Source organism: Cibotium barometz, chromosome 15, assembly GCF_041138505.1.
Source record: "Cibotium barometz isolate CiBa-2024 chromosome 15, ASM4113850v1, whole genome shotgun sequence".
Lineage (NCBI taxonomy): Eukaryota > Viridiplantae > Streptophyta > Polypodiopsida > Cyatheales > Cibotiaceae > Cibotium > Cibotium barometz.
In genome coordinates this window covers 12,568,831-12,590,397 of record NC_141060.1, presented here as the reverse complement: position 1 = coordinate 12,590,397, position 21,567 = coordinate 12,568,831, and positions in this window count along the sequence as shown.

Genomic DNA, 21,567 nt, shown 5'->3' with positions numbered 1-21,567 from the left:
CTATAAAGGTGTTTTGAGTCCGTGTACATATGGGACTTATGGTGTGCAATAAAACTTTGCCCTGAATGCCCTGGCAAATGTATAGGCTGAGTGGTTTTGTTGTGAGCTGGCATATGCACATGTTTTTTTGGGAGCAAATGCTTGAGATCTGGAAGTTTAATGGCAACTGTATGGTGTGCAGATGGTTACTAAAAGCAGGGCACCGACTGGGAAATTGTCAGGTTTGGTAAGTTGATGCTGATGATTATGGCTGTGGGTAGCACTGGTTTTAGAAGGTCATGGGCGCACACGCGAACCTGAAGCACAAAATAAAGAGAGGAGAGTGTGGCCATCTAATTGAAGCTTTGAAATAGGAAAAAATATATATCATGTGGCCAATTTATAAAGAGCCATGTGGAAGCTTGGGTGGTTGCCAGCTTGACATCTAGAAGCTGGCGAACGTGGAGCAAAGAAAGGCGGTGCCCAGCTGGAATCGACGGGAAAAAAAAAAGGAAACCGCCTCGTTGATGGGGGCTCTCCACAGTGGTTCTACTGCTGAGGCACTCCAGCTATGAAAGGTGAAAAAGTAGGCCGCCTTGGGCAGAGCCGACTGCTGGGAATCGTGAAGGGACCGGAGATGTGAAGGGAGCGCAGCCATGTGGAGAGAGGCGCTGCAGTTGGCGACGGCTGGACGTTGAGGTGCGTGGAGTATGCTGGCTGGTGATAAGCGGAGACCACCTTGCAGAAGTGTTGCAGCAGACGGAGCCAGACGAGAAGCTAGCCAAAGCCGGGTCCAGAAGGTCGTGATTGCTGTGGCGCTGCGGAGACAATCGCTGAGCAGAAGGAAGGGCTCTGAAGGTTGCTGCAGGTGCAAAGGGTTTGCCAAAGAGACGTGTGGGCTGGAGAAGTTGGTGAGGGCGCTGACAAGTTGGCGCAGCTGCTGTAGGCGCTGCTTCTTGGTGGATAGGTATGTTGTGTGCAGCGCTGTTTCAAGGTACAACTAGTACTTGTTGATGGCTACCATCAAGAAGCTTGACCACACACATACGTGCACCTTTCTCTCTCTCTCGTGATCAGAACCCAAGGCAAGGGCTGTTGGAATCTCGTGTGCAGCGCTGTTTCAAGCAAGGGGAAGGAAGACTGTGATGAGAAATCAATGTAGGGGTTCTTGAAACCTTGAATTGTGCATGGCTAGGGTCTAGTGGACACGTGAACCAAGTGTGGTTTAGCTTTTTTTTGAGTCATGGGCTGCTACAGCCACCACAGACAAGGGAAACAAATCTATTGCAAGATTGCAAGGCAGGTGGTGCTGTGTGAGCTATGAGAGGGAGTGTGTGATGTGTTAATAACAGAAGTGGTGCTGTGTGAGCTATGAGAGGGAGTGTGTGATGTGTTAATAACGGAAGTGGTGGCAGTTGTGAACTTGTCTTTGTGTGATTGCTCGCTTGCTGATGTGATCAGGCTGGAGCTCGACAAGCTTCTGTCTTTCTGTGTTTGTGTTTGGACAATTGTAAGTTTCCCTCTGTACTCCGTCGATTGAGTTGCAGATTAAGCAATAGAAGTGTCTTGTTTTTCCGATTTGAGCCTGTGGTATGTGATAGTGGTGAATGGATGAGGGAACAGGAGTAGGGATATGAGGAAAGGTGTGGTCTGTTGCTGATTTTCTTTCCAGCTAGAGAAGCTGGTGGTGCCCCTTGTGCTTGTGAGTGTTCTGAAGGTGGTGAGTCGGCGAGCTATAGTGGCCTTCTTGTGTTCCTGAGCTACCTCACAGCAAGCACTTAGCAAGCATTTAGAAGCCCTAGCAAGCACTTGGAAGCAATTAGAAGCTCCTGTTATCACTTCTGAAGCTCTGTTAAGCCATTACAAGCATAAGCACTTGGAAGCATTTGGAAGAACTCTAAGCACCTGGCAGCTTTTTGAAGCACTATTAAGCACTCAGAAGCAACAAAAGGCACTTAGATGCACACAGAAACATTTAGATGCACTTGGAAGCACTTATAAGCACTTACAAGCACTTGGAAGCATTTAGAAGCTCTTGTTATCACTTCTGAAGCTCTGTTAAGCCATTACAAACATAAGTACTTAGAAGCATTCGGAAGAGCTCTCAGGCACCTGCTAGTAGCTTTTTGAACTATTAAGCACTCAGAAGCAACAAAAGGCACTTAGAAGCACATAGAAACATTTAGATTCACTTGGAAGCACTTACAAGCACTTGGAAGAGCAGTTAGAAGCTCTTGTTATCACTTCTGAAGCTCTGTTAAGCCATTACGAGCATAAGCACTTTGCAAAGAAGACCATTAAAGCAGTTGTGAGGGAGCTAGGAGGCTGAGGTTATTACAAAGAAGACCATTAAAGCAGTTATGAGGGAGCTAGGAGTCTGAGGTTATTACAAAGAAGACCATTAAAGCACAACTGTAGTCTTCATGGAGAGAGAGACAGAGAGAGGGAGAGAGGGAGATAGTACAGATGAATACAGCTTGTGCTTAGGCGGGAAGAGAGGCCCTTTTGTGTAGGCGGGAAGCAGAGGCTATGGCAGAGAGAGAGAGAGAGGCGGAGAGTGAGAGAGTGAGAGAGAGAGAGAGTCATGGCAGGCCAATGGATTGCAGGATGAGTGGAGGAGAAAGAATATTCAGAAGCATTTAATGGGCACGCCAATGCTCAGTTGCATTTTCAAGCCTGCCTCTATTTCAAATTTAAGCCTCTTTCTCCTCCCAAAGGGGTGGCTAAAAGGAGTGTCCAAGACACTCCTTTTTGGTACCACCTATACATGCTTTCACCCGTGTATGGGTAATATATATATATATATATATATATATATATATACATACATACATACATACATGTGTATGTATGTATGTATGTATGTATGTATGTATGTATATATATATATACACATATATACATACATACATACATACATACATGTGTGTGTGTATATATATATATATATATATATATGCAACCCGAAATATATAATTTCAGCTCTTAATTTTATAATTTTAGTGGGGGTCAAAGGTAGAGAGAGAGAGAGAGAGAGAGAGCACCACAATATACATAAGCATATAGATACACGTATGTATACACACACATATACATTCCCTATATAATATTTATGTACCCTCTCTCTCTCTCCCTCACACACACACACGCACACACACACACACATATAAATTTATACCCTACTCAAAAGGATGTGCACATATAAACACATATACATACATACATTTGTGTGTGTATATATATATGCAACCCGGAATATATAATTTCAGCTCTTAATTTTAGTGGGGGTCAAAGGTAGAGAGAGAGAGAGAGAGAGAGAGAGAGAGAGAGAGAGAGAGAGAGCACCACAATATACATAAGCATGTAGATACACGTATGTATACACACACATATACATTCCCTATATAATATTTATGTACCCTCTCTCTCTCTCTCTCCCTCACACACACACAAATACAGACACACACATAAATGTATACCCTACTCAAAAGGATGCACACATATAAACACATGGAAATGTAGATGAATTTGATATAAAGATTTATATGTGCATGCATGTATGTGCAAACGTGGCATGATGTGTCAAAGATGTATTGTTGCACATGCATGTGTGTGTGTGGGGGTGTGTGTGCGATGAGGATCATATTTATGATATATATATAGTGTGTGTGTGTGTGTGTATTTATATACATATATAAACACAAACACACACACACACTTGTAATCATGCATGCACACACATATTCACACGTACATGCACAAACACACTCGAGTGTACGCGTGTGCAGACATATTTTTTGAGAAACATACCCTCCATGCACAGACACATGTAGACACACACAAGTGCTCACACATACACATGAATGCAAGCAAAAACTTTGTGTCGCAGCAGCAACAGCAACACGCGTTCACAAACTAGCAACACGCGGTCACAAACTAGTAACTGAAATTTCAAGTCTTTGAATCGTTAAATTCAAGGCAAGACAAAAGTACAACCGGTTTTCCTCAATTTGTGTACACTAAAGGATGGTTTGTGTACACTAAAGGATGGTTTACTTTTGACACTGGTGTGGGAGAGAGTAACGGGGTGTCATGAAATAATGAAAGGGAAGCCAAAGGCTAAAGCCTCAAAGGGTTTGCAACTTCTGCTGGAGAAAGGATGTGATTGTAATCACGAAGCATTAGACACCACTACTTCAGTGTGGTGTGCCTAATCCGGATTCGAGTCAAACGGCTTTGTTTGGGAGCTGTGCAAGGTGCAAGATCAGCCGCACTTGCCATGATAGATTCGAGTGAAAAGGCTTTGTTTGGGAGCTGTGCAAGGTGCAAGATCAGCTGCACTTGCCAGGATAGGGCGGAGGGTTGCGATTTGCTTTAGGGCTAAGGTTAAGCTTAATTTGTGGCTTACAATTAAGCTCGCTGGTTTTTTAAGAAGAAGGGGGTAGAGCAGGTGATGAGGCAGAGGAGCTCCTGGAAGGAGTGAGCATGACAAGGCAGTCGGAGGGCCCCACTGTGGTGGTAGCCGAACTCTTGGGCAGATCTTTGAAGAAGCTCTGCTAGAAGAGGGTGGCTGAGTAAGGAGGCTCTTATAACATAGCAACTGCAGTAATCCTCGACTCCCACAACCACAGGCAAATATCCCTTGGGCACCTCGCTTCTAATACGTTGGTGGTGGAGGCGTGGAGAACCATCATCAAAAAACAAGGCACTGTGGCTATGCACTCTTTGATAGGCATTTAAATAGGTCTAAACGGGCAAAGGTTGATGCATGAGTTTCTTCAAGATTCTCGCCATATCCAGGATGAAGAGAGGAGGGTAGACACTGTGCTAGGTACCTAGCAACAACAAGTAACATTGCTTATTATCAAAAGGCCTTACCCTTGAAAGTGAGGGGGTAAGATTAGGCCTTAGCAAGACTAAAAAAAGTCAAGTCATGAGTTATGACAAAAATTGTATACAATTTCTAATTTCATTGCCCTTGGCCTAGGGTGCTTATGGTACTGTAAAGTTTTCTTCATCATGTGTGTGTGTCTATCTCTCTCGCAACCATACACCATTGCACATGCCTAGGAATCTTATGGTGGGAAAAATTTATGCTATTTGTTGCTGATGATCTCTCTCTCTCTCTCTCTCTCTCTCTCTCTCTCTCTCTATGTGTGTCTGTGTGTGTGTCTTGCACATGGCTAGACATGTTCTTCTTAAAGAATGATGGGAGAATTTAATGCTATGTGTTGCCACATGTGATCTGCCAACCCCCCTTCTCTCTCTCTCTCTCTCTCTCTCTCTCTCTCTCTCTCTCTCACACACACACACACACACACACACACTCTCTTAATGCATTACCTTCTTGGCTTGTTCAATAAAGCATTCCACACATGGAGGCCATGTTATAGTGTGTGCACCAAATGTTTGAAGGCCATAAGGACCAATTTCGATGTACATTGTTGACTAAAAGACCTTTCAGCCTTGGAAATGGGGGGGAACATCAATCCCTAGTATGACAAAGGTCCTGAGCCATAAGTTAAGACATGCACTTTGTGTGATGGTGGTCAGGAACCTATAGTCATAAACCCTCTATCTCAAGAAATCCTAAGTGATACTATGGTCCTTGATTTAGTGTGAGGGCTTAGGCTTCAATACTATAGCCATTTTTATGGTAGGGATGTGTGGACGTAGGGTAATAATGGGTTGGGGAACTTTTGCCTCTTTAGGAGGTTTGTTTCCCCTAGCATGTGTACACACTTTATTAGTATGTGTAAGTGAACTTATCTAGGTGCCCAAATTATGTTTGTACAATGTACCTTAGCGGAATTATTCTATACAGACAAAATGTTGCAAGTTTACTAAGGAATGTAATGCGTATGACTCAAGAATCTAAATCTAGAATTTTTGTTGTGTGCAATTTTGACATTTTGAAATAATTAATATTTATAGCTTACTAAGAGGCTTTTACATATAAATTTAAGATCTCAATGGATAGAGTAAGCATTGTATCACCTTAAAAAACTTGCAAACACATTAAAACTATGTATTGGTTTGGATACAAATGGATGCTAAAAAGTGGTGTATCAAACACACACAACTTCCTACTATTTTAGACACTCTCAATTGAATTTTATTTCATGTGAAACTTGGCAAAATCTTTGACACAAATATGAAATAATTACTTGGAATTTTTCACGAGGCTTAGTGATTGTTTTCTCTAAGCTTATAAGGCGGTTTTCTCAAACCTGAGTTGCAGTCTCATGCAAGTCCTATTTATGGGTGTAATTCCTTATCGTGCCAGCATCCAAATTGCAAGGTTACATTTTTTAAAGGCACACTAGGTCACATATTCAAACTCCTCAAGAGGGATTTTGAATATGTCTTTCCTAGCGCAAGTAGCATTTTATTTGCATCGTCCAAACCAAACTAGTGTTAAAGAAAGTGGCCAACTAATTATATGTGCTTCATTATAGTGGCCAACTAATTATGCTACCAAATGGGTCCAAGTAAGAGCTTTAAGGAAAGTGGATGCTATGGCAACAATAGCTAAATTTCTTTTTGAAAACATCGTTACGTGCTTTGAATGCCCATTTGTGTTAATGAGTGATCAAGGTAAACACTTTATCAATGATGTCATCAAATGTCTCACTACTACATTCATGATTTCTTTTTGAAAACATCGTTATGTGCTTTGAATGCCCATTTGTGTTAATGAGTGATCAAGGTAAACACTTCATCAATGATGTCATCAAATGTCTCACTACTACATTCATGATTACACACACTGCAAATCCACACCGTATTATCCACAAGCCAATGGCCAAGTGGAGAGCACCAACAAAGTCCTTACTTTGAATCCCCCTTAGTGCTTCCTTGATGGTATCACCTAACGGCCGAATAATTAAGCACCTACGGGTGGTGAAAAATTGGTAACTATGGGGGGATCTTGTACCTCTAAGACCAGACGAAAAAAAGATACCAAAGTGCTTGGCTTGCTTAAAACTATCATATACGGTGATAATGGGCACTTGACTGATAAATTTTTAGTCATGCCTCTTGGAACCGTAAAAGAACATGTAATCCTCAGATGGACATGGATGAACGCAAGTAAAGGTAGAATTGATTGGGCGTTAGGAAGTGTTTCCATGTTTGTGCGAGGATGAATATGTCATCCTTGGATGGACATCCATGTTATCCTTGCACATACATGTCATCCTCAGATGGACATGGATGAACGCAGCTTAATGCCAAACTGACTAGGCCATGGGGAGTGTTGAACCTTCTCTAATACCAATTATTGGAGTAGAGATAGAGGTAGCAAACACACACAGCGATGAAGCAAGAAAGGAGAGATAGAGAGAAGCACAACACTTAAAGTAAATTGGTGAGAATGAGTGAAGCATAAGTGAAGTTTTATTTCATGGTTGTTGAGAGAGAATTTTGAAATTTTGAAAAATGTAGCACGATTGAAAAACTAAGATAGCGCTCAAGTAGCAAGATTTACTTGAGCTTGGGACCCCAAAAAATATGTATTAACTTGGTTTTGAACTATATAATCATTTCCGATTGCCAATTTGCACTAACATAACCCTAGTTTTATGGAAGTACCTTTGGAAGGCCAAAACCTCTTTTTCAGCATCTTGGTAAGGACCTAAAGGAGATTGTGTTGTTTTGAAACCCCAAGTTCTACCAATTGACTTTTACAAACATGAAAAACATGATTTACTCAAGAAGTTATAGGCATTTTATGGGATTTTTGACAAAACAGCTTCAAATTTCAATGAAAATTTCAAGTTAGAGTTTTTTTGTCAAATTTCTAATATAGCTTGTGTTTTGACATCATGAAAAATCTCCTTTATTTTTTTACTTTTAACCGACCTATGGCTGAAACAAGGTGTAGAAATATTGATTCTAGGTCCCCCAAAAAATTCCAAAGTTTTGGTGAGAAACAGGACACTAAAGTGTCCTCAGGACACTTTAGTGTCCAATTACAGAACTAGTGTTAAAGCTCTTACTTGGACCCATTTGGTAGCATAATTAGTTGGCCATTATAATGAAGCACGCATGTATGCCATGGGTAGCAAGACTTATTGGCCCGATGAATTCTAAGCCTAATTTCTAAAAAGGTTAGTCAACTCGGACATGATGCAGTGGCATCATGTCTTTTTCTTTTATGAATTAGCGCACTTTTGGCACTCATCACAACCCTTGACAAATAATGCACAATCTTTGAAAGCATTGGTCCCATGAGTTTTGACAATAAGCTGGTAAGGTTTGCTCTCTTTTAGCAACTTTTAGTATAGAAACCCATTAGCTACTAGAAGGTTAATAATTTTCTCACTCCACCATGGAGTAACCTCTACCTTGAATAGTGTAGCATCTAGTAAATCATCATTGACTTCTGATGGTGCTTCACCATTAGCTATGTGTGAGATAAATGATTAGCCACCACATGTTTCTCGCCAGGCATCACAACCACTGTAAAGTCAAATGCAAGAAAAATCAATAACCACCTGGTGATTCTTCTTGTGAAACATGGTTTTTTCACAAGATATAATAAGGCTTCATGATCAACAAAAAATAAAAAATTACTAACAAGAAGGTAATGCCAAAATTTCTTTACAACATAAACCATTATTAACTCTTCATGCTGAGTATCTTTTCAACCTCATCCAAGTGACGACTTGTAAAACTAATAGGATCTACCTGGCTATGCGAAGATGCATCCAATTTCAAAGTTTGAGGCATCAATGCGCACATGGAAGATGACATCCCAATTGGGTGCTTACAAGATTGGAGCACTTAACAAGTCTGAATTTAGCATGTCATAAGCCTGTTGACACTCCTCATTCCCATACAAATACAACCAATAGTTTGTATAAATGACAAGCTATCTCTGGATAGAAAAGAATAAATTGATGGTAGTAGTCAACATGGCCTCATAAATATATGGAGTCCCTTATAGCTTTTTAGTGGGGATAACTTTAAAATAAGTATGAAATTTTTTTCATTAGTGGAAATCCCATTATTGGACACTATATACCCAAGAATCACTTTGTGTTTTACCTAAAATTGGCACTTGTAAGGGTTTAAGAATGTGCGATATAGCCTACATCATTCAAATACCTTATATAAGCAAGATAAGTGCTCCTTCCATGACAAATGAACACACAAATCATCTAAGAAAGCTTCTAAGAAATTCCTTAGAAAATCTTTAAATGTAGTGTTCATGAGTCTTTGAAATGTAGCTGATGCATTAGCTAGGAGAATAACCATGGTGATGATGTGGCATGTTACTTTACGTCCAAACTATGCATCACGTCGAACGGCTTGCAAACCATAGAGTGGATAATGGGAATCAAACGAGATAGATCACATAGGTGGTTTTCCTCCTATAGTAGATATTTCACAAATAGGTCCTTAGCAACCTCCACCAGGTTACATGCCACGTTATCACCAATTTTGGAACTTCTTAAATATGCAAAATTTCCCCTCCGTCCTCCTGCAAGGCTAGTTGAGAACACATCATCACCAATTTGGGAACTTCTTGGATATCTTGATGGTCCTACCCCTCCATCCTTCTGCAAGGCTAGTTGAGAACACCCATGCTGGTCACGATAGGGACACCCACTCTTAGACGACTCAGAGAAGAGTAGAAGCACAAGATTAGCCACGTAGCAAGATGCCACACAACTAGAATCTCATGCATAACCATAATCGGAGGCACAACCACACCACAACCACAACCGAAGGCTGGTGACACATAGCCCACAACCCTCTAGTTCTTACAGTGATGGTGATAATTTTGCTGATGATCTAAGATGCTGATGTAGGCTAAGAAGCCAACAAGATTCATAGAGAAATTAAAGTTATTAAAGCAGATAATATTAGAGAATTAAGGGATTTGGAGAGTATTGTGCCCGTCAATATGGCATCTACAATTCGGGGCACAAGGCGTGTTACTAGCTTACATGCAGTTGATTTACGTGTTTTGCTTACATGCAGTTGATTTACGTGTTTTGCAGTGTTAAGGGATACTAGAAGTTATAGACTGAGTCATCAATGTGGCACTATGGTATGATGTATGCTTATGCTTGTGCTGTATTCTATTTTCTAATTCTAATTCTATTTTGTACAAATCCTAATTCTTTTTTCTCACAAATCCTAATTCTATTATCTATTTATTGTTGCCTTTAGGTATTTTTTATCACTTCTACTAGAAGAGGTACATAATTGTATATATCTTGTGGATTCCCTAATATCAAGCCAATTGCAAAATGACCAGACATCGTTTTTGGACCTCATGAATGGTCAACCTTGATCTGGCAAGAATTATTGTCCACGACTTATAACAAAGAGTGAGTCTCATATTAAGTTATATATTGACAACATATATTAGGTAATTTTTATGTGTTTCTTTTATAACACCTATGTCCTGTTTCTTTTTTTAACCAGCATTGGAGTTTGCTTCTGTATGAAATTACCCAAAAGATAAGTTACTTTGCAAACTCTATTTAAGGATATCAAGGTTGCGTTAGAGAGTAAGTCCCTATTGACATTTTCCTCCTCCACAAGCATATAGATAGATTTACTTAAGTGGGATTAACTAATGTTTATTTTGTCGACCTCTCAAATGTGCTCAAAAGATTGTGGGATACCTTTTATTGGAGCCAAATCTTGTTCAAAAGATGAGATATCAAAGAATAAGGCTGCTATTCTAGCCTATAGATGTCAGCTAGATGGAGGACATGCCTAAATGCATTTCTTTTGGTAAAAAAGAATCCTACCACTTAGCACAATGATTGTGCCATATATAAGGGTAGATCTACTCCCTAAATGTTGCTGTGAAGTGACAACGTGGTGTATGTTTGTCCACAAGCTGCAACTTCTTGGATTGCCCCCACCACTTTGGAGCTGGTGTGTCACATACTCATAACATCCCCATGACACTATCTCTTGATCACTTGCATCAAGATTTACCATCTGTAGATGTGCAATTGCTCTCCGCACACAAGGCATCATATGGAAATGGGCATCCTCCATGTGTGCACACAAAAGAGAGTGGATGAAATTACGAGGACTATGAGGCAACTCTCTATGCCCACTAAGAGAATGAAAATATATACATATACAAATATAGATGCACACACACATATGTGTACATGTATATGTGTGTGTGAATATATATATATATGTATATGTATATGTGTACATGTGTTTATACATACATGTACATACATACATACATACATACATACATACATATATATATATATATAGATACATACATATATACATGCATACATACATACATATATGTATGTATGTATGTATGTATGTATATATATATATATATATATATATATGTACATATGTATATATGTATGTATGTATGTATATATATATATATGTATGTATGTATCTATATATATATATATACATACATACATACATATATATATATATGTATATATATACTATATATACACATGTATTTATGTGTGTGTGTGTGTGTGTATAAACACATGTACACATATACATATACATATACATATATATATGCACACACACATATACATATCTATATGTATATGTGTGTGTGCATATATATATGTATATGTATATTTTTACATGTATTTATACATAGGGACATACATACATACACACACACATAAATATTTATATATATTTACATGTGTATATATATGCATGTACATACACACACACACACACACACACACATACACATACATATATGTACATATTATATAGATATGTATGTATATATCATGTATGATATATTGTACGTGTGAATATGTTTGTGCATGCAAGACTACAAGTGTGTGTGTGTGTATGTATTTATATATGTATATAAATACTCTCTCTCTCTCTCTCTCTCTCTCTCTCTCTCTATATATATATATATATATATATATATATATATGTATATATATATATAGATAGATATGTACGTATATATCATGTATTATATATTGTACGTGTGAATATGTGTGTGCATGCGAGACTACAAAAGTGTGTGTGTGTATGTATTTATATATGTATATAAATACACACACACACACACTCTTTCTCTCTCTCTCTCTCTATATATATATATATATAGTTCATGAATATGAACCTTCTCACACACACACCCACCCCCCCCACACACACATGCATGAACAACAATAGCTCTTTGACATTCACACATACATGCACGCAGTATGTAAATCTTTATATAAAATACAATATTATACAGGGAATGTATGTCTGTGTGTTTGTGTATACATAAGTGTATCTATATGCTTATGCATACCACAGTGCTCTCTCTCTCTCTCTCTCTCTCTGTCTCTCTCTCTCTCTCTCTCTATATATATATATATATATATATATATATATATATGCCTTAGACCCCCTGTAAAATTATAAATTTATAAGTTAAAATATATGTTTTGGGTTGCATATATATGTATATATATATATATATATGTACCTGACATACTTTGCCAACCACCTAGCCTGCACGACATTCATGTCCTAGCAGTTAGTATCCATAAACTGTCAGCCTCCAGGGTCAAAAAGCCAGTGTTACATGTCTCTTCCAATTATACACGCCTGCCCATCTATTTCTTCTAGGTGATATACCAATTGGGAGTTCCTTTCATTCAAAACGAATGGCATCACACCATTCTGACTTTCCTCTTCATGCACACTATTAACATCACCAAAAACTGGGTCTGCATAACCCTCATTCACATCTTCTTCTCCTTGGGTCAATCCCAAACATACTTGGGCCTCACTGGCCCACTTCATAGCCACAGTCAAAAGCATATGCATTAACATTTTACAACCCAAATCCTTGGGCCTTTGATTACTTGGCTCATAAGCATTCACTGTTGTGGAAAAATTTCCGTCTTTTTCCAGCATAGCATTCCCAGACCTCATAACCCCAATTTCACCTGACTCTCGCTTCCACATGCCGGGTTTCTCAAGTATTAGTTCTTCTTCAACCGGTTTAATAAGATAACTCCCAGAATCCAGCAGATAAGCATTGCTCTCACTCACTGGATCATCCGTGATCAACTTTCCACTTCCACTGTCCTCTTCGGAAGAGAGACTCATTTCCAAAGGTGCTTCAAGCATCATCTTATCCTCTATTTCCTCATTGCCAACCACCTTTGGTTCTTCTTCAGGCTCAAGATTTTCCCTTGTCTCACCCCTCGTGTCAAATCCTGCTAGATCCTCCATTTGTAGTCCATCTCCTTCAATCTCTTCATCTACTTGCTCTTCCACTCCATCCTCTTCTTGTAGACTACCCCTGTCCACCTTAAGCTCTTGAACTGGCTCTTTAAGCCAAGAGAAGCATCTGTCAACATCTAAATCCCTGCCTGTGATGATTGGCAAAACCTTATTCTCTGCAAGAATTTTCTCTCCTTGAAATTTAGAAGCATAAATAACATCACCTAACACACCCTAACTAGTGGAAACATTACCAGAAATCTGGTAATTCTCATAACCATAAGCTGGCATAACATCCACCGCTATAGACTTCACAGTGCTCTCATTAAACTGCCCAAAATCCTTGGCGACTACCTTAGGGTTTACCCAGTACATTCCCCTGCCAATTTGTTGGTACATAGTAGGTGTTTGTTGCACAAAATCAACCTGGACCATATTCACATCAAGACAACCATTCTTGACCACTTCGTCTTCCTTGATCATCCCATAATCCGCCATTTTCTTCAGCTTCCATTCTTTCTCTTCCGCAATCCTCACCGCCTCTTCATAAGTAGAAGGTTGCTTCAAGTCCACTTTTACCAACAAACTTTGCTTCAAACCTGCTATGAATTGCTTCTTTTTCACAAACATGGGGGGAACTTCTGTTTCAAGAGCTAAACACCATCTTGTCCATAGCTCACTGAAAATTGTAACATAACTTGCCACACTCTGGCTTTCACCTTGCTTCAGCTGTTGGAGCTCCTACCAAACGTCTTTGGGATCTTCTCTTCTCTGAAACTCCTTTGTAAGGGCTTCTCTCAGGTTATCCACCATTGTCATTCCAGATGGGCTACCAATCATTCTTTTTACTTCAAACCCTCGAAGCCATGTACCCGCTGTGCCCTTCAAAAAGATCTGGAAGAGCCGTAAAACTTGATCCGGATTATCCACATGGTTGGTAATACATGCTACCTCCATTTGCTCCAAGAAATCCTCTACATCCTCATTCTTATCACTGTGAAATTGAGGATAAGCAAACGCCATGGTTGCAACCTGTAAACTGAAGGAACCTGAAGAAAGATCCTCAGTGGGGGGCACCAAAAAACTATCGGGAGGCTGGGAAAAGAAGAAATGCCTCTATAGCTACCTACCCAGCAGCCTTGAAAGACACAACAAACACAAGGGGCACCACCAGCATGATGCTGGAAATAGAAATCACTCTTAACCTATGGGAATGGCCAGGTCATCGAGGTCGGAGCTCGACGGCTCAACGTATCCTCTCCTGCAGCCAAAACCATAGACAATGGGGCATCACAATCCCCAACACAACACAGCTCAATCTTCACACTCGTCCAAAGCACCTACAGCCCTTCAAACCTGCATAGGCCACCTTCCTTTCCTTTGTGCCAGTTAGCTGCTTTGCGCCAGCCTGTCAACCCCAGTCGACCAGCAGCTTCACCCTTTTGCCTGCTTGCGTAGCCAACTGCAGCTCGTCACCTACATAAGGTTGCGCTCCAGCCACTTTACGTGTGCACCTTGAGGCCCCCCCAGCGCCTGTCCACCAAGGTCACACCTAGGCCACCTCTTCTGCAGCTCTCTTGCGCCTTTCCGAACGGCCACCTTTTCCACCAGTCACCCGTCTCGCCCTCTTTGTACACGATAGCTATATGCAGTAGGCCTCTCTGAAAGCCGTCTTCTACTCCGCTCGCCTCTCCCTTCGCACGATCACCCGGGTGCCTCCAGCTAGCACCTCAGCAAGAGCCTCTGCAAGCGGTCTCTACATCTACACCCCCTGCTTCAGTCTACACAAGCGCCCAGCCAGGCGACTACTCATACACAGGCGGCATACACCCTCGCCTCCGACCTCAACTCTTCTCAAATTTGCTGCTCTCGACAAGGCGATCCCTCATACCCCTTGGCGGCCACCACGCCTTTGCTCGCTAGCTCTCCCACACACGGCCACACCACTCTCCCCAGAGCGCCTTCTCTTCCTCAACCCTCACACCCTGGCGGTCTTCTCTCTACAGCCTGCAGTAGCTACACTCCAGCCAAGCCTAGCTTCGATGTCTCCAGTCGCCCCACTAGCCACGCCTGCTGCCTGTGTAACGCCAGCCCGTCTCACTTAACGCCAGTAGCTGCGCCCTGCACTTCACAAAGGAGGCCCCCCAGTCTCTACACGACGGCCCGGTGGCTCTTCTCCACTGTCTTCTCTGCTGAATGACCAGGGCGCCCACTATACGAGGCGGCCACACTTATTTTCAACCCGCCAGCTCGCCACCTTTGTCTTCTCGCATCTTCCCTAGCCGTTACGCTGGCAGCCATGCTAAACAACCATGTGGCCCTTCTATAGGTTGGCCACGTTTATTATATTTTTTATTTCTTCCTAAGGCCAAAAAGATGGCCACCTCAAATGCCTTCCACACCTATGCTCCAAGCGACCTTGGCCCCTTTAGTCTTAAATGCTCCCATGCTCCACATACTCTTCAAATGCAGCTTCTAGTGCCCACTCATCCTTGGACGTGTACACAATTCAAACAACCAAGCAGCTGATATCATCTCCAGCGGACCTCTAGTAGACCACTTCCGGATAGGCCTCAAAACAAAACCATCCACCCTGAACACCTGAAGACGCATTCAAAGCCAACCTCTTCACACCTGCCATGCACACGTATGTACACAAGCCCAAAACATCTCTCAGAAAAACGCCTGACATGTGGGTGTCCCCATGCCCCTAGGGTAGCATGTGCGTATGTGTGTGTATGTTCATGTGTTTATTTGTGCACGTATGTGTGTATTTGTGTGTGTGTGTGTGTGTGTGTATGCATGTGTGTGCACGTGTATATTATATATATGTATGTGTGTGTATGTATAGTGTGTGCATATCTATCATGTGTGGTTTATATATATATATATATGTAAAATAAATACAAAAGTTGCCTCTAGCCCAAATCTAGGCATTAATCTAATTATCTTCCCCAAACAAAGCGTTTGAATGCATTCTCTTTTTCCACTTCTTCAAATTCAAAATTCAAATTGACAAAAGGCCTTGTGATTGAAAAGATGTTCTTTAAATGCTCTCTCTCCCCAACGCACTCATCACCTCCCCTCCATGCGTTCAAATTCAAAATTCAAATCTCTTAAAATTGAAAAAATCCCCTATTTCCACATGGCAGTAGGGGGATTTTTCTCTTATTTTTTAGAAATCCAAGATTTCTCTTTACTCTCCTCTCCTTGCTCCTCGTTGCAAAAAGTTGTCCATGGATAGTATGTAATAGATAAAACTTATTAACCTATGCAATTTAAAAAAAAAACCTATCGAGGTTGAAGGTCATCCTTTTTTTACTGGGCTAGAAAAAAAGTTTATTTCTTACAGTGCCTCACACTCAAGAGAAAACTTTTTGGTTTCTTAAAAGAACCAATTATTAAAAACTCATTGCTAAAAGCACCAATCATTGATCACAAAACATGTCATTTTTACATCCTTTTATCCCCTTACATTAGCTAGGTTCACCTTCTTAATTAACCACCTCTAACATTCATATATGTATTGTGTATGTGTAAGTTTATCTTTTGTCACACCAAACTCAACGAAAATCATTTGGGTACTTAGTAACATTAAAAGCCCATGGATAAACAGAACCAATGATCACAAAACCTTTTAAGGCATAACTTTGTGCCCTTATGTTCATTATGTTTACCTTCATAATTTAAGGCCTCTATATTACTTCATATGTATTGGCATCCTCTATCTACAATTCTTTCTAAATCCTAGAACTATGCATCGTTGATGAATAGTTTATTGTGAAGCATAGAAAAGTCAAGACCTCTTAGGGAATAACATGTTTGATTAATCTAGCAAGGTTGTTCTCTCTCTCTCTCTTTCTCTCTCTCTCTCTCTCTCTCTCTCTCTCTCTCACACACACACACACACACACACACACACACATAGAGAGAGAGAGAGAGAGAGACAGAGAGACATTATTATTGTTACAAAATATTATAATACAAAATTGTGTCCAACGATGGAGTATGTTGCCCATAGGAATACTTTGAATCTCATCTTTTTACACTTTCACCATTTTAAGGGTTGTAAACTTCTTCTATTTTGTCAAGGCGATTGGATTACAAAGGTGCATGAGAATCTCATATTTCAAGGGGATGAATATTGATTTCTTGATGGATTTAATGAGCATGTCTCAAATTACTCTTTGTGTCCTTTGTGATCTCTTTGAATGGTTATGGTTCAAATCTTAGTTTGTGGGCTTTGGTATAAGGTAGGTAGCTAGCTAGAGGCTATGAGGTTGACTCCATGTGGTGGTGGGTGTGTGCATCAAGTGTTCCTATGCCTCTTCACACATGCCTCTTTAACTTGGCAATGGCAAACATTCTTGAAGGCTCTGGTTTCCTTGTATTCTCTAGCTTCTCACGACTTTACATCTATGCCTTGTTTCCTCATGCATGACTCATGGAATAATAAGTTGATCATTTTCTTTGACTCGACCTAGATCCCTCTCTAAAATGGCAGTGCCTCCTCTAGTTTTATAGTATGAAAGGCATCAAAGGAATGTATGTTCCTTAGTCTTGAACTCATGAATATGCATTCATATTTTAGATTATGCATACGTATAGCCCTTTGTTCTCTTACATCATGATCAACTTCTCTCTCCCTTTATAGCCCTTTGTTCTCTTACATTCATATTATATTTTGCATACTTTTAGCCCTTTGTTCTCTTGCATCGTGATCAACGTCTCTCCCCAAAATTCTATGTGGGTTTGATCTATTTAATGGATCCTTAATTTTATCATGCAAGTCTCAAAGCATTAGTGCACGCGTGCGCGCGCGCGAGAGAGAGAGAGAGAGAGAGAGAGAGAGAGAGAGAGAGAGAGAGAGAGAGAGAGAGAGAGAGAGAGAGATTATTGTTTCTGTTTATGAAAGGCCATAAAAACAATGTCATATATGAAATGCATAAATGTGTAAAATATGGAGGATTATACCAATAGGATCGACCAAATATTTTATAGCAAAGCTAATTGAAAAATAAAAATGAGGTGACATAAGATAATTGTAACACATGTGCATGATTGTCCACTTAACTATGGCCATACTAACATAATAGCATGCTCACTAGTCTAGTTACACTAGAGTAGCTACCATGTGTAAGTCTTGATCCAACCACCCATTAATTGTTTCATGGGATCTTTCAAACTTTGGCATTGACATATGATCTAAGAGACCTTAGGGCTTGAGATAAATTGATGTCGGATGCATTTATTGTTGAGATAACGAGCTCAACTATTTGTGTGTGTGCATCTATATATGTATATGTATATGTGTACATGTGTTTATACATACATACATACATGTACATACATACACACACACACACACACACACACACATATGTACATGTCTCTCTCTCCCTCTCGGGTTCTTATTCTCATTGATATAATTTTAATGTTCAATACAAATCTATTTTTTATTTAGAAATTTTATATTTATTAGTGATTATTCTTTACTAAGAGAATTTAAAATGATTATGTAGTTAATTTCTTGGAGTTGTTACACAAACCACTTTGAGTTTAAGATCATGGAAATGTACCAGGTTTCAAGGGTGTGATAACCTCACCAACCTGTTAACCATAGTCATTTAGAATTACCTTTGTATATACATAATATACTTTTTATTTTACATTATATGCACACAATGCACTTCATGTAAAATATTTTGGGAATACAGCTAATTTGTAAAGAGCGTAATCAAAATCTTTTATGTACTTAGGCTAGGATAGTCTTTAGATAACTTTGGGGAACCATTGATATTCCATGGGTAGGTAGCCAATGTACTTATAAGGCTTTATTAAATATTTTGGGTAATTAGAAAAGGAGAATGATCCCTTTATCACAATTGACTTTTCTTATGGTGATATCTTTGTCACAATTGACTTTTCTTTGTACTCTTGTGATGATACTTTGTATGCTTGCTCTTCTTCCTTTTCATGAACATGTGAGCAGGTTATTGGTTACTTGTTTTTGTCTCCTCGACCCTCTCTAGTTAGTTGTATTTATTCCAAGCTTATAATAAAAGGATGTTCTAATAAAATTGATCAATCTTAGTGTATAAATCAAAGCCCTTTTAATTATAGCATGTGTAATTTTAATGAATTTATTAAAAAGAACCCCTGGATACAAATTCTTTAATATACCTTTTGTGTAAATTTATGTAAATAAAAAGTACCCCATTTTATGGGTTTTGTTTTTTCTAGTATATAGCTCCCTCATAGGCAAAGGCACATGTGCATGAAAATGTGCACATGCACACGCACATGAACATGAATGCATGCACACACACACACACATGCACATGCATGCATGCATGCGTGCATGTACATGCACACACACACATGACCCAGGAAGAAAATTTTGTTACGCTTGATAGCATTTGACTTGCGGTTCCTTTTTTTGGATAGTGAGATTTTTTGCTTAGTACCACGCCTCCACACTTGCACGTGTCTAATACAAAAGTGCTTCATTAAAATTCTATGTTTTTGAGCAGCGTCAAATCAGTAATTAGACACTTCCAATCTCTGTGTGTGTCTAAAAGTTCTTCTACATTTATGAGCATTTGGCAAGGGTTCTTTGCCACATGCTCATAAATGTAGCATGTTAACAAAGTACATAAGCATTTATCTCCTATCAAGGGTGCAAGTGTTGAGGTACCAACAATTACGAGCTCTCACTAGCTAAGGAAAGGAACCTAAGACCTTAATGTAAAGACATTAATATCAATCTAAAACACTCTACACAAACTTACAATGATTGTAAGTTAAATTTGCACCCAAAGTTGATGCATGAGTTGTCGTGCCATCTTATGAACCATTTTTGATAATCACCGAGCTCTCACCCTTGCCAATATTTACAGCTTTCTTTCTTGAGCGCCTAGTTGCTCGTGCTTGTTCAGGGACACTTGCGTGGCCCTGGTCTCGTGAGGTTGATGCCTCTCCTGCAGTGTGAGTTATGGCCTTCTGCATGTTTTGTAGGACTCTAGTTACATTGTTAAGTGGTACTGCTTTGAGAAAGCCATCTCTAACACTCAAGCAAGTTAAGACTAGTGCTTGGATTGGCTTCGTGAGCCCTTCCTGTTGTTCTAGGTCTTAGTAGACAATCCTTATACACGTGACCAATACCATACCCTACACATAATGGAGTCATGTGGTGGGAGCACCTGCAGAGATACTCGTCATCCATTTCCTATTGGTACACTCAGCCACTTGGTGAGGTACCGTGCAATCATACCACCATAGGGGTGGTCGTTTAATCATCCTATTCATGTCTCTAGCTTGCAACATTGGGGATTATAAGTACATTGGGTATATTTTATCTCCCTCCATAACATAGTGACTTAATATTTGAGAGGGCTAGCTTGTAGTCTCTTGGTTTCATAAGTGGGAACTTCCAGAATTCCCCCCTCATTTCCATATTTGAAAATTTCAGTTAGGGTTAGAAGCTGACGAACTCGTGCAACTCTTCGCAGTGGGGGGTTGAGGTGGAAGAACCGGGGGTGGTATGCGATTTCTGGGCCAAAATCGGTGGCATGGTTGCCATTTGCGGTTTTTGGCGCATTTGGCAATACCTTTAAATGTGGCCACTCATTCTGACCGCAAGGATTTTTGATGGACTGAAGACTCTGATTTGGCTTACCCACCGGCTCAAGATTCAGCTTTCTCAAGCACCAGTGATGATTCCTCCTGATTAGGGGGTGGATTTTCATGTTTTTGTGGATGCTTTGGATGTGGCAATCAGATTACCTTTCTCGATTGGATTCGGGGGAGCCAGCAGGCGGCGTGGATGATGAATTTCTGGATGCTTCACTGTTTGCGGTTCAGCCAAATGTGGAAGGGGTACAGTCTGAAGAGGAAGGAGCACCTCTTCCGAGCATCCCATGGACCTGGTAAGAAGAAATGTTTTCTTTTATCTCTAGTGGTGAGATGCTTGCTCATTTAAACAGAGGCCGGTGACGGCATCTTGCTTTGCGGTTCAGCCAAATGTGGAAGGGGTACAGTCTGAAGAGGAAGGAGCACCTCTTCTGAGCATCCCATGGATCTAGTATGAAGAAATGTTTTCTTTTATCTCTAGTGGTGAGATGCTTGCTCATTTAAATAGAGACCAGCGGCGGCGTCTTGCTTTGCGGAGCCACTCATTTGCAGTCTATGTGGGGGAACTTTATTAGCGCAATGTTGCAGACGCACTGTTGCGGTGCATCTTGCTCCATGAGCAGGAGTCAGTGTTGTGGGAAGCCCATTGCGGAGTTACTGGTGGGCATTTTTCAGGAAAAATCACTACGAAGAAGGTCTTACAAAGTGGATTATGGTGGCCATTTGTTCATG